Here is a 15,078-nt window from a genome sequence, read left to right on the forward strand (position 1 = left end):
CCCCCTGAGACTCCTATGGTTGATTCTGAATAACACTCTTAAGTCTCACCATTTCTTTGGTTTACATGAATATGCCTGAAGCCCCTTAACACATTCCAGCTATTGTTGAGGAATCCTAGATCTCAGGACTCAGCATCACAACGGACTGTGAACCTGAAAGGATTGTAACTCTGGTAGAGCAGTGCATTGGACAACTTGGTACTTGGATGGTTCCTGGGAGCGAGAAACATAGGAAGATGCCTTATACTGGCAGCAGCCCTCCAGTATTTTAGAGAGGGTTCTCCCCTGGCCCTACTTGGAGAACTTCTGCATGCAAAGCTGATGCTCTACCACTACAGCCCTTCAAGGAAGCAGAAACTGTGGGACCCAGTACACCCAGAATTACATTTCATTAGGCCCAGACAATAAATACAATTGGATGGTGGCAGAAGGAGAGTTGAAGCCAAGCCGGTAGACAGCCAGGTACCCTTGCCCAGGGCTTTGGAGGGCTAAGCTGGCCAGGGGGAGGCACAAGGCACTGAATGCTTTTTTGTTTAAGTTTATAACTTTATTCTAACAAGATTCCCGCCCCAGGCCTCAGACAAACTCTACATGGGCCTGGTTGAAACTCAGACGTAGGTTGCAAGCTTTGTAGACAGAAGGTACCAGGTTCAAGTCCCAACATCTCCAGCTAGGTCTGGGAATGTTCCCAATCTAAGAGAGCTGCTTCAAATCAGTGTAGACAATACTGACTTAAATGGGCCTAAATCGGTATATGAAATAAGACAGGCCTTTTCGGTGACGGATCCCTGTTTGCAGAATGCTTTCCCCAGGGAGGCTTGCCTGGTGCCATTAATATAGATACACCTGTAGGTGCCAGGGAAACCTCCCCCCCCCCCCAGGCCTTTGACTTTTATGGCCTCCTTGAGTGGATGGGATGTTTTAAGCCATATTTTAGAATCAGAATTGTCTTTTTTATTTTCTTTGTTTGCTTTTATGTCAGTTTTCATGTATATGTTTACTTTCAGTTTACTTTCAGTTACTTTGGTAAAATTATGACCAACAAATTTAATAATTAATAATAAGTCAACAAGGTAAAGGCAAATCTTCAGATCCCTTCTAGCTAATTCCCTCCCCAGCAGTGCATCGAGCAAAGCACAACTACTTGAGTCACTCAGGAGACTGAATTCAGCCTTGTCTTCTGCCTATGAGCAGTTTCTTTCTTATGAGCTGTTATAGAGTGTGAGACGCCCCATTGATAACAATAATAAGACCAGCAGTTAGCAGTTCTGTGGTGCTTTATGGCTCTGGAGCTCACCACATGAGCATTATTTCACTAATCAGGACAAATGGAGGATGAAGCATGGAGCTGAAACCCAAGAAGCCTGGAGATGCAGATTGCTGACGCTAATGGGAATTTGCAGTGTAGGGTTGCTAGCCAGCTCAAAGTTCCAAAAATGAAAGGACACCCCAGAACCGTGATGGCTCAAATAAAAGACAAATCTCAATCAAGTGTCACCCTAAACACGTGCATGCACCAGTTAATTGCAGAAATACTCCAAAACAACACCCTATTGATTCACAAGCCAGTAATGTCAAAAATATATTTTCATGGTAATGATTTCTGCAATGAAAAGTCCAAATCCATTAGTTTATAAGGGCACCCCCAAGATGACTTGACTCCAAATTGCATTCCTATGGCATGGGCAGTCAATGCCTCCCATTCAATTTGCAAGGCAAATCCTGAGACTGCTATGGTAGGTGTTTAATAATAGTAGAAACCAAAAGTCTTTTGATGAACGATTGGCTAGGGAGGTAGTTCTGAAGAACAACAGCAGTGCCTTCTGCCACATGTTCTTGACACAGTAACAGTGCATTGCCAGTGAATTTATCCTGGTTTGGTTTTGTTCTGCGATGCTTCCCCAATGCTACCACATTATAGTTGCCATAGCACAACCAAAAGTGGGAGAGAAAAAATAAACCAGATCATTTGTGGTATAAAGAGTTATGGTATTTAGCAGGAAGTTGCAGGATGAGTACTGCCTCTGACAGTGGAGGAAGAGCAGAGCCATCATGGCTAGTACCCTCTCCTTTTAAAGCCATCTAGGTTGGTGGCCGTCACAGCCTCCTGTGGAAGCGAGTTCCATAGTTTAGCTATGCGCTGTGCAAAGGATTTTATTTTATCTGTCCTGAATGTTCTTCTATATGAGGAGCTGTCAGAGGATAGTATCAGCACCACCATTATCATCATTATCATCACCCGTACCAACTTGTTAAAATATGCCGCTAAAAGGCTCCAGAAGTGGTGAACGGCTTATTAAAACAAAATCTACAATAAAATGCCATGAAGAAATCAGGAAATAAAACAATATAAAATAACAAAAGATCACAATATAGAAGACCAATGTCCTCTCAAACTTGTAGGTTTTAAAGGTGCTCTCACTAACTGTACATATGAGTTAGGGGCCTGAACATTGAATTTTTATTTTATTTTTTAAAAAGCTCAGGTAGAAGAATGAAGGTAGTAGTGTAATTTTAAACTATAATTTGTTTATGCATTTGAACAAATGACTTAAATTGTATTGTTCTAAGGGTTGCTGGCCTCACTGTAATCTGTAATCTCATCTCCTGGAGAGGGCAAGGTTTTGTTTTTGTTTGTTTTACTGTTTGTTGATGATTTGCAACATGTAAAAGCAATAAAACTATTACAACAGGATAAGACAAATGACAATCCCTCCCACCCCCTGAAGAGTTATTTGCGGGTATTTGAAGGCATTGTCTATGCTTTGCTGTTCAGGTTTGGTTTAAAGACAAAGAACCCCAAGAAGGGAAAGCAGGGTTAACCTTGATGTTGTACATCGGAGGCAGATTTAGGAGAATGTGACTGGTTTGCACTGGGTGCAGACCCTTGTGGGTGCCACAACCATGATGAAGAATGGAAAGTGAGAGCCAAGCAGGAAGCTGAATTCTGGCATCGCACAGTGTGCCGCTGAAATGTGAGACCCAATGGTCCACCACTGTATGCACCAATAACCAGCACCTGGGTAGTAGTCTGAGCAGGGACATAGGTTACCTAGTCAGTTTCCCTCACTATGCTCAGATGATCTATTGTATTTCTATTTAAATTGCAGTAATTATTTCTGAACTTGCATCTTTTTGTATAATAGATACAGATCATAAATTGTAGGGTTGGAAGGGACCCAAGGGTCATCTAGTCCAACCCCCTGCAGTGAAGGAATCTCAGCTAAAGCATCCATGACAGATGGCCTTCCAACCTCTGCTTAAAAACCTCCAAGGAAGGAGAGTCCACCACCTCTCATGGGAGTCTGTTCCACTGCCGAACAGCTCTTATTGTCAGAAAGTTTTTCCTGACATTCAGTCAGAATCTCCTTTCTTGTAACTTGTGTTCCAGTCTTACCCTCCACAGCAGGAGAAAACAAGCTTGTTCCCTCTTCCATGTGGCAGCCCTTAAGATATTTGTAAATGACTATAATATCTCCTCTCAGTCTCCTCTTTTCCAGGCTAAACATACCCAGCTCCTTCAAGCGCTTCAGATATCTGAGCATATGCAAATGTTACCCAAATCTTTTGTCCATCTTTTGTGTGTGATGCATTTCCACTTTTTTTTGGGGGGGGGGCAATGGCTGAGTGGCTACCATGGGATGAATAGTTTCCACCAGGAGCAGCTTGCCTAGTGGGGCAAAACAGCAACAATAGCTTCCTGTCCATCATATTGCTGTGGCACACTTGGAAGAAGAAGGGCAAAGCAGCGGTGAGGTCAGGGCTGTGTATGGATGCACTGGCAGAGTCCATCTGACACTCCAGCTGGTTTAGCCTTGCAGAACTGACACTACCTCCTCCTTCCAAGAGCATCAGGAGGGATGGGGAAAACATTAATCTCAGTTCGCTTTTAAAGGCAAATTTACCTCATTCCCATTTCCTGAAACAATATGCAAACCAAAACGCAGCTCTCCTTTGAAATTCTCACTTCTCTGAATTTTACAATGCAGTTCTCCACCCACATTATGTGTACTAAAAATTATTTCCTATGGTAGAATGTGTACACAAATGCATTTTATTAGGAATACACGAAAATGCTGGTTATTATTTATTCTTTTTTTGCATCAGGTGAGCAGCTTCAGACTTCCATGCTGGTTCCATTTTCAACAACACTTTCATGGGAGATTAATTTTGTGGGGAGCCTGTATGGGAGGAAAGGGCTAAATCTCACTTAATGCTGTACCCTTGGTACAAACTGAGCCCCCCGCAGCTCTCTTTGAAAAAGCACAGTGACACCAATGTGAATGTTTAACAGCTCGTCGATTGGAAACATGTTTTTCTGATGGCTAGAACTTCTCTGTCTAGAGTCACATCCATCTCGTACACCTTTAGATATATATGCATTTTCTATGTGTATGTTGTTTTAAAAACCAGTTTCAACTTGAGTGTTACTGTTGCTACAGCCTGCAAAGCAGCCAACTGTATTCAAAGCTAAGCAGAGGCAAGGCATGACATGCCTTTACTCCACATTCTGCTTTGGTGTCCCAGGTTAGAGCTCACATTCCAGCACTGAAGCAAGTTGAAGTTATTATTTGTTTTTACCCTCCTGGCTTCGAGTTCATGTTCTTCACGAACTACTTCTATTTTTAACATTTCGTTGTTTTATATTTTAATATTGATGACTGTTGTTTTAATTCATTGCTTTAATTGTCAGCTATCCTGAAGATTACTTAGGCTTGAAGGGCGGGTTAGAATTGATGCTTAAAAAACCCCCAAAACAAAAAAACCATCCACATTTCCAAGTTCACTGTGGAATATCCTGAGGCAGGAGTGACGTTAAAAGGCTCAGGGCATTCATTTTCATGTGCTAGTTTATATGTATAGGTGCAAATGTAGGACATGTTTCAGAAGGGGGAAAACCCAAATAAATAAGAGGGTGAGATATAGGACCCAGTGGGTGCCCAACCTGGGCTGAACACCCAGAGGTAAATTTTACTTTAATTGCTCTGCCCACTTTTACTGCTGGCCCTGCCCACCACTGGAATGCAGCTTCCAAAAGGCTGTCCTGAAGGAGGATTCCCACTCCTCCCTTAGTCGATGGCAGAGGCCAGCGTGCTTTCTTTTTCTCTTGAGTCCCAGGTCAGATTGGGACTCGGAAGAGGAAACATATCACTCACAAAAGAGGATACAGATCTGCATGGACGTGACTAACTTAAAGCATAGGATTTAGTTACATACTAACCATTGAAATTAATGGACCCAAGTTAGTCATGTTCATTAGCTTCAATGGGCCTGCTCTGAGTAGAACTAGGGTTGGAGGCCACCCAGTATCTCACCATAGTGCGACAACAGTGACCAGGTGGCCTGCACACCTGCTTGGTCTGCTGTTTGTTGCTGATAACTATTTGGTGGGTAACTTCAAAGCTACCCTCTTGCCCTTCTCCCTTCTTAGGTTCACTCTCTTTAAACTAGACTTGGACTGGAGAGCTCTTCAAGCAGAGGACTGCCCTTGGTAAAACAGTAACATGGACATGCTACTCAGGGCTGGCATCAGGAAAGAGTCCTGCTGGGACACTGGGTCCCTGGTGCTTGTGCTGATGCTGCCCCTTAAGGCACTGTGGCTGAAAATGCATTCGTGTAAACTAGTTCCAAGGGTTGTATCAAACTAAGTTTGACTCAGCACAGACCCATTGAAATTAAAAGACCTAAATAGGTTAAGTCTGTTAGCTTTAGTAGGTCTACTCTGAGTAGGACCAGCATTGGCAACATTTCCATGGTGGGAAGTTGACTACAGGCAAGCGGCAAGCCTCTGCCTGCTCTGGTAATTTCTCCCATGTACGTTTTGTACAGAAAAAGACCGAAAGAGTCATTTGCAGCCAAAATTCTTCATTGTTTGCATAGCACGGGCTTTCCATTTATTTCAAGAGAATAAGATATCTCTCTGTCTTCCCTCCTCCCCTTTCCCAACCTACAAAGACTTTAAGAAGAGAATGGTTTCAATTAAAAAGGGGAGAAATGTTCCAGGGAAAGGGGGTGGGGTGGGCAGAACCATGTTTTTTTGTCGGTTTCATGGAATTTCAGCCACCCATTGAGACATCACCTGCTGATTAAGAGAAAGGTGACTTCTTCCTTTTTTGGAAGGGTCCCCTCTGGCTTCAGTGCACACCACCGCAAAAGGAACAAGAAAACGAGAAGGAGCAAACTTTGAAAAGCATAAACAGCAACCTAGAGGACTAAAACACAACACACAGAGAGAGAGACACAACCCTCCAAAACAATGATTCGTAAGCAAATCTGTTTCTAATGAAAACCAGGACAAGCTTCGTCAGAGTGGTACATGGGAAGAATCCGAAGATATTTGAAACATGATGGAACACGTCTCTGCGCCTCCCCTCTCAGAGAATGAAAGGTTAAAGGATGTCAGCTAGCGATGGCAAGAGAGCTGCTTTTCCATGTCTGAGCTTATATAACGGTGGGACCAACTGGCGGAAGGAAAAAGCTAGGCCGGATGTGAAGGAGATATTTTCTCAACAGCCTCCAAACGTTCTACACACACACACACACACACACACTGCTGCCAGTAGAAAGCAGAAAAAGAGGAAAAATAAATACCCAGCCAAGACAAGGTTGTATGAGGAGAAAGAACAGTGGCAATTGGGGTTTTCTTTTTCTTTTTTCTTTTGCTACCGCTGAGTTTCATTTTTAAAGATGTACCCACATGCAAGAAACCCATTAATATCCATGGCAACTCAAGGAATGTAGAGGAGGCTTTCAGGGTTTAGATTGGTAAGAAGAGGAACGAAGAAGCTTTCCAAGGAGAAGAAAACCAGTACACTTTGTTTGGAACACATTAATACTTGATACTGCATTTAGTCACAGAAAACTCTACCATTGCATACACTCCACTTGTCTGGGTTTATCCCCGGTTTTCTGATATCTGTCACTGGGAAATCTTGCTTTGTCCCTACTGTGCCTTCTGGGGACAATTTTATTTTTAAATCAGGAAGAAGTGTATAAACTTTAAAATCAAGCAATGTTCCTTTTAGTTTACAAATAGGAGTCAAAATGTTGATGGTCAGCCACCAATTATAGTCCCTAAACAGACTCCCTCCTCCTCCCATGTATCTAAGAAAATAAATACTGGCTTAAGTCAAAATGGTTGTTTTGTGAATTGTTTTGGAGGAATCCAGTTACTTAAGCAACAGGAGACTCCCCCCCCCCTTTTAATCAACTACAAAGCACAGATTATTTGCTACTTTATGCTTAAACCTTGTTTTAAGAATCCTGCAGTCAAGAGCAAATGCACTTAAAATGCTGTCTGGTAGCAATAATAAAACCACTGATAATGAAATAAAAGGGAGGGAAGACTTTTCTCTCTGCTTCAGGCTGGGGATGATGAGTTACAGGAGCACATGGGCTGACCCAGGGTGTATGCGTGGGACAGCTGAAGGAGGTGTTGGAAACACATGGGAGCTCAGGATTGGTGGCTGAATATGACAGCAGGAGATGGGTTCCTTGGCCACAGGCAATACCCTTTTGTGCAAGCGAATGAGTGTTTGGGAGAATGGCATGAGGTTTTTATTGGGGTTTGTGGAGTCCTAGATTAGATTTTGATTTTAGCCTGGTAGTGTTGGGCTGCGCTGTAGTGTGATTCTCTTGTGCATAGGTACCATTGGGATTGTTTGGATCAGTAATCGTTGAGAGAGTGAATATTTTATTTTCTATTTTCATTTTCATTTTATTTTTGGTGGTTTATTTACTGCTTCAAATTTAAAACGTTTAAGTGTGAAAATGAATAAAAAAATTATTTTTTAAAAAGGCAATTGCTGAGAGTGAAAGGGTGTGCAGGAAGATGTGTACAGGTGTAGGTTGATTTAAGCATGGGTGTGTTAGCAGAGGTGAAATTGCATGGATCTTCTAAAAGCAGAATCCTATTTTATAGATTTTGAAAATGTGTGTATTGCATTATTTATGAATTTTGTTTTCGATGCTGTGTTGTGTCCAGCTAAATCCTACCCACAGTAGGCTCACTGAAATCCATGGGCCTATAAGGTAGTCATGTCCACTAACTTCAATTGGTCTACTCTAAGTAGGACTAGCATTGGATACAACCTACTGCATTTAATTTTTTATTATTTTACTTTAATTCTTTTTGCAATCTTTTCTGATGAACAGTGGTATAGAAATATTTGAAATAAGCAAATTAGTAAGATTAGGGAATCTGAATCTCTACCAAGTCTTAAAACAAGAGTTCAGCCACAGCCATGGTTCCATCTATTCACCTATCATTTTTAATTTTTTTTGTACTTAACTGGCCCAGAAGGGGAAGGACTAGAACAAAATTACAACCATTGCTCCGCCTACTTTTGCTTCTAGTCATGCTGGCCACTCACACATGGCTCCAATGAAGGTGCCTAGAGTGGCTCCTCCCACCCCAATTCTGTTGCTTACTCTCTAGACCCTTGGATGTCTGCCCTAAAGCCTGCTGCTGCACTGCTTGCACGTCGCCTGGTTTGTAGGACCTGCTGGTCAATCTTGCTGAGCCTTGCCGTTGCCCCACATGAACTTAGCAGGCTCCCTAGAAGCAATGGCACATGGCAGGGAAGAATTAGTAGCTCAATGGTAGAGCACCTAAATTGCATGCAGAAGATGTCCCAGGTTAAATTCCCGGCATCTCCAGTTAAAAGGATCAGCAGCAGATGATGGGAAAACCTTTCTCTGGAGGATATCCTACAAGAGCTGCTGACGGTTTTGAGTATACAGCAAAATCATATGCACTAGGGTACCCCCTACAAACCTGACCACTTGTGGAGATGTCCAACATTTGTTTTATGTGTCCTTCCATAAAATCAGAACTGTGGCTGGCAATGGCACATGGCAAGGCTTCATTGGTAGTAGCACCTAGGCTGTAATCTTATCTGTTTTATTATTAAATGTACCCATCTCCTACCAAATATAACTGCCCAAATTTGAAGTATCTGATTTAATAGTGCAGTTGGTATGTATGAACTAGGTCTATTTGGATTCTTACCTGGGATTAATAATGCCCTTGTCTCATTTCAAGATTTTGGCTGACCTACACTTATTTAGATTATTAAATAAAGTAATGGTTCAGACACCGCATCTTCAAATATTTTATAATATTGAGGAGGAAATCCATCTGGGCTTGGTGATTTGTTAATTCTAGTTTTCTTGGCAGTCTGTTTAACTTCATCTGAAGAAACGGGATTCTAGAAACTGAAAATCATCACTAGAAAATTTAAGAATAGAAAGTGATAGAGAAAAAAATAAGATTGATTAGCATTAAATCCAGTGTTAGTTCTACTCAGACTAGACACATTTAAATTAGTGGTCACTGGCTAACTTAGATCCATTAATTCTAATGGGTCTACCCTTGAGCAAACCTTGGTTGAATACAATCCTCAATTTTTTTATCACAGTGAAGTGATAAATTCAAATTCCAGTAATAAAATGAAACTACTTAACTTTCTGGGGTATTTTAAATTTTACCACCATATTTCATAAATGGAATTAATCTTTCCTGTTGCAACCCAGATACTCTTGCTAAGCGTTTTCCCAGTTTATTGCCTTTTAAAAACTTTAAGTAGATTTTTCTACTTAAAAATTACAACAAAAGCTATTTCACACATTCTTCTAATGTATAATTACTTCCGAAGTCCCATTAATTGCCCCTGTAATCCTGAATTCATTGTTACTATGTGTACTGCTTTCTTATTTATTTATGAAATTAATTGTTCTTCAAGCACAACCCTCAGTTTTAAAATTTAAGGTGTCCTTTTAGAACAACTCTGATAACTGCTTTATTTACATCCCATATATTTGAACAGTTTACATCAGGGGTGACATTCATTTGAGAGAAAAAAATTGTAGAGAACTCTACAATAATTGCTTTATGCATCCACTGTTTAAGTAGTATTTTCTGAGAAAACATCAGTGAGATTGGGATGTGACCAAAAAAGTCATTAGGTAAATTTCATTCTTTGAAATCTTTAAAACTAAAATGGGTGGAATAACAGCAACAAAAATAACACATTATCCTTGTAAGAGTTACTTGGTCAATAATAAAATGTCAAAGTTTAACATTAGCATTAAAGAATATTCAATCAACAATTAGATGGTTGTTGAAGTTCTTTCCTAACTTTTATACTGGATTCCATTAAAGTAAATCCACTCCACTTCAATGTGGGGAGGAGTTGAGGTGGACCTCATGGCCACCCACTCTCCTCCAGGGGAGGGGACGAAGTCCCGTGTTGCCTGGGGGATCCCAGCCGCATCAGCGACCAGCCAGCCAATCCGCTGGCTGGTGGGGGTGTGGCCGGGAACATTTAAGCTGAGGTGCAAGCCAGGGGCTTCCTCTTGGCTTGCTTCCTCAGTCTCCAGCCCTCCTTCCCTATTTTGCTATGGACCTTGGTTGGTCGCCATTGAGGGGCCTGGTAGAAATTTTTCCACTTGGCAAATTGGCACAGGCCATTTGGTTTTCGCCTACCTCGTAGCAATCATCACAACTTTGTTAGGGTGCTGGTTAGGCATTGTATGACCTTATGAGGGGGGAGGGGAGGTGTGGCCATCACCTGCCCCTCCAAGCTTAAGGGTATTCTGTTAAAGGAATCCGGGGGTGTGGATCTTGTTTGAAGCCCGGGGCGGGGCTAGGGCCATGACACAACCCTGATGGGAACACCCGGGGGAGCTTGAATTGGTATGCATTGACAAGGCTCCCCCTACTGATGATTTACCCTTACTGGACTCCGTGCACAATGGGCAGGAGTCAGATATAGTCGGATCCATTCAGTGCCTAAGCCAATACCGCTCACATTCTGTAATCAATCAATAAAGTTGTGGCCAAATTTTGCCCCAAAACATTAACTCAATATCTGTGTCCTTGTGTGTGTTATTCTTCAACGAGGGGGTGGCTTCGGGGTCTCGATACACAATCATTTTTCCTTAAGAAAGTTCTTCAAGTTTCTTGATAAAGGGATGTTAAACTACAGTGGTACCTCGTGTTAAGTACTTAATTCGTTCCGGAGGTCCGTTCTTAACCTGAAACTGTTCTTAACCTGAAGCACCACTTTAGCTAATAGAGCCTCCTGCCGTGCCGCCAAAGCACAATTTCTGTTCTCATCCTGAAGCAAAGTTCTTAACCTGAAGCACTATTTCTGGGTTAGTGGAGTCTATAACCTGAAGCATATGTAACCTGAGGTACCACTGTACTTCTTGATCAGAATTTGGGGCACATAAATCATCCAACGTCATATCCTGACTTGCCTTGCTATTTTTACAATAATATACCATTCCTCATGATTTCATATTTCCTCTTGGACAACCAAGTATTTATTTTGTAAGATAATAGCAACACCGCTTTTTCTTCTTCAGTGATACCAGATAACTGCCTACCTTCCTAATAAAGTCCAAACCTTATTCTTGTTTAATAAAGGCATTTAACTGGAAGGGACTACTCCAGTGATAACAAATTCTCCCATCTTAACGTTACACATCCTTAGGGTTCTTCCCAGGCTACACCCTTCACCAGTTTGGTTTCTTGAACCCTCCTCAAGTGCTTTTCCTTGGCTGGAATTTGCCCTTGAGCTGTGTTAGTATCTCTCATTTGCCTGCCTCTCTCTCTCTCTCTCTCTCTCTCTCTCTGTGTGTGTGTGTGTGTGTGTGGTTGAAATGTAGCCTACTGTGGAATGGTAAGAGTCACATAAATTTTTCCATCTATTTTTTTTTTGCCTTTGGCTGTACTCACTACTAGTATACAAACCCTGGAAGGTTGCCTACAAGGGAATGTGGCTCTTGGGGCTAAAAAAAAAAAAGCTTCCCAAACCCTGATGTAGTGCTTTGCTGTAGGGTTCAATGCATTTCACATTCATGAACTCTGTAATCCTTGTAACAGCCGTGTCAGGCAGTTGGGGGTATTTTTATTCCTAGCTCAGGATCTTATCCACTCTGCAGCATTAGCTCTCTCTACTACTGTACTAGCTCTTGTTCACAGAATGGAAACTTCTTGACCTCCCTGCCACCAATCCACCACTGTAATGTGAAACAGCACCTCTGGATTATGCAGAAATGGGTTGATGCAGATAGAATCTTACACACTCTAACTAACAGATGTGCTCCTCTAGCCTAAGTTATCTCCAATCCTACGCAGTGCGTTTTAAAATGCTTGGCAGTCGCTCAAAAATCCCCCAATTGTTGGAGTAATACATGCACTACCCCCCAAAATAAAAATATGAGAGAAGAAATGGCAAATGACTTTTCTCAAGTGAGAAATGCTGCTTTTCCATTTCAATGTGACTAGCAAATAACATTGCTGCAATCACATGTCTCCTCCCAACAGATACTTCTTGAATGCAAAAAACCTGCTGTGAAGGAAAAAAGAAAAAGAAAGAACTGCATAGGTATTTGGTTTTAAGCCACTTGCTACCTGCCCTCTCAGGGTAAAGAAAACAAACCCCACTCAACTTTAAAACAGGGTTTGCAAAGATCAGGCCCAGTGGCCAAATGCAGCCCTCCAACCCTCTCTATCCGGCCCTCAACCCTCTCCCCTGGCCAAATTCCTTTCCTCCAGGCACACCCTACACCAGACCTACTATGCCCTCCTTGAGTCTGTTACTGGCCAGAATGTCTCCTTGAACTGTGACAATGCCTCTTGCTTTGTTGGATGGAGAAGAATGAGAAACATCTCGCTCTGCCTACTGTTGAAAGGTTAAGCCTTACATCTATTGCTCCACTCATATTGCATGTGGCCCCACCCACCATTGACACGTGGCCCTTGAGAGGTTGCTCATAAGGAAATAAGGCCCAAAGCCTGCAGGCATTTTCCCACCCCTGCTTTAAAGCATCTATCCCACATCCTTTCCCCTCCTCTCCTCCACTGGGGCTGCAGTGCAAGGTGGGTGGGAAAGTTAACTCTTTCCCTGACAGGTATTTTCTGGATGAAAACTGCCCACTTCTGCAGCTGCTATTTGACCTGGAAGCTGTTAACAACTCAGCTTTCTTGCAGTAAGGTGGAAACACTGAGTGCTGGTTCTGCAAGCATCGGAAAAAGATCAGGGCCAAAAAAATTCATCTCTGCCTGCATCCAAATAAAATATTGTTCTCCTATAAGACCATCTTATAGTGAGTGGCTTAGTTTGTCTGAGTCATCTACAGCTTGTTGCTCTGCTAAAACCATTACCCAATGTAGCCTGTCTCTTCCCCAGCTGCAGTATGTTGCATATGTTGGTGTCGAAGTTCCTGCCTTGTGGCAAAGTGTTAAGTCTCAATGATCTTTCTAACTAGGATTGCAAGCAATGGTCCAAACCCATGAATGCTACAAGCATAATGCAAAGTGACTCGCCAAATGGGCTTGATTTGAGTGCAACTGGGATCCATGTAGACAGCTGGACTCCATAGTTTTGTGCCTAAATTTCAGTGCCCCCCCCCACCCCAAAGATGAAAAGCTTGACACAGAGTTGGGTTCATAGGAAGCTGCCTTATACTGCGTCAGATCATTGGTCCATCTAGCTCTGTATTGTCTACACTGACAGGCAGCGGCTCTCTGAAGTTTCAGACAGGGTTTAAACATAGGGCCTAGTTGTGGTCACCTATCCTCTAAACACAGGAAGCTGCCTTAGCATACGGCTTTAGTTCAGTATTGTCTACTCTGACAACAGCTTTCCAAGGTTTCAGACAGGGTTTTCTTCCAGCCCTATATGGAGATGCCAGGGATTGAACCTGGGGCCTCTTGTATGCAAAGCAGTTGCTCTACCACTGAGCTATAGCCCTTCATTAGTTGCTACTGGGCTTGACACTTAACAGATCTGTGCCTGCTCAAAAAGGACAAACATGGTACTAGGTCAATACAGTACAGTATTGTGTTTTAATTTGTTGGAACCCAATCAGATGGGTGGTAAGTAAGTAAATAAGTAAATAAATACTATACCAACATCCTGTCAAAATATATCTATTGCAGCACTTCCAATGGTACCTCCAAGAAAGTGCTGCTTCTGGTACTAGAACTGTCCCAAAACAATTTTCCTCCTTGAAGCAAAGGACAATATGGCTGCTTAATCTCCACACACACACACCATGCAGAGAAGCCAACTGAACTGGCAGCTAAATGTTATTTCAATGATGGTGAAGTGACCGTGTCCACCAACATACCTGAGGGCAACTTAGGAGACACATGGCAGGCCAAGTGGCACACACAGCTTCACTCCTTCAGCACCATCTGCCATCTAAGGCAGCTCCCTTACTCCTGGATTTAGCTGACAGACTATGTTACTAGAGTAACATCTATTTCTAATCAAAGGCCCTTTGCTTGTTTTTGGTTCAGAATTTCAGAACAGGAGGCTGGACTAGATGTGCCATTGGCTTGGTCCAGCAGGCTCTTCATACATTCTTATGTTCTAATGCATGGGTAGGCAAACTAAGGCCCGGGGGCCAGATCCGGCCCAATTGCCTTCTAAATCCGGCTGCGGATGATCCAGGAATCAGCATGTTTTTACATGAGTAGAATGTGTCCTTTTATTTAAAATGCATCTCTGGGTTATTTGTGGGTTTTTCTTTGTGGGAGCCATTTAAGCAATGTGGAGAACCCTTCAGAACTGGAACCCTTCAACTGCATCTGGAAATGGTGTGATCTGTTCCCCCACCTAATCCTCTTGCACATGCCTCCAGTGGTGGAGGGGAGAGATCAGGATGCTAGACTCTTGTCTCCTTGAAAAAAGCAGAGAGGGAGCAATGCCGAATCTAAAGTTCCTTCGGCTGTTTTCTTGGCTGATGCTGAACTTCAGGAATTCCCCCGCCATCAGAAATGTTCTGGGTTGGTTTTCTATTTTTTTTCTTTTGCTAAGGAAACAGTGCTGATCACTCTCAGCTCCAGATGTTTAGCTATGTGGTGCTGGAAGCAACTTGTGGGGATCGGGGAAGGGAGGGCTTTGGAGGTGGCTTCATCTGCCTCAGGCTGAACCTTGCAGCCTCTTGGAGCTGGAAGCCTGCCATCTTCTCAGAAGCTCTCCCACAACCACACACACCTCCCCTTCATCTCTAGTCCCACAGGGCTGCCAATGACAGATTCCCAATGTTAACCCATTCAAA

The 15,078-nt window shown here is 42.6% G+C and overlaps 2 protein-coding genes across 2 annotated transcripts in view; both read right to left on the reverse strand.

Annotated features, from left to right (window-relative positions):
- Positions 1–15,078, reverse strand: part of LOC310683927 (uncharacterized protein) — a 133,414-nt gene that overhangs the window by 107,155 nt on the left and 11,181 nt on the right. The gene's annotated exons all lie outside the window — the stretch shown is intronic.
- Positions 9,098–15,078, reverse strand: part of MORN1 (MORN repeat containing 1) — a 121,510-nt gene continuing 115,529 nt past the window's right edge. Inside the window, exon 15 of the mRNA XM_083453996.1 lies at positions 9,098–9,229. The gene's annotated coding sequence lies outside the window, so the exon portion shown is untranslated. The remainder of the gene's footprint in view (positions 9,230–15,078) is intronic.

Source organism: Podarcis tiliguerta (assembly GCF_965153285.1).
Source record: "Podarcis tiliguerta genome assembly, chromosome: 8".
Taxonomy (NCBI): Eukaryota; Metazoa; Chordata; class Lepidosauria; order Squamata; family Lacertidae; genus Podarcis; species Podarcis tiliguerta.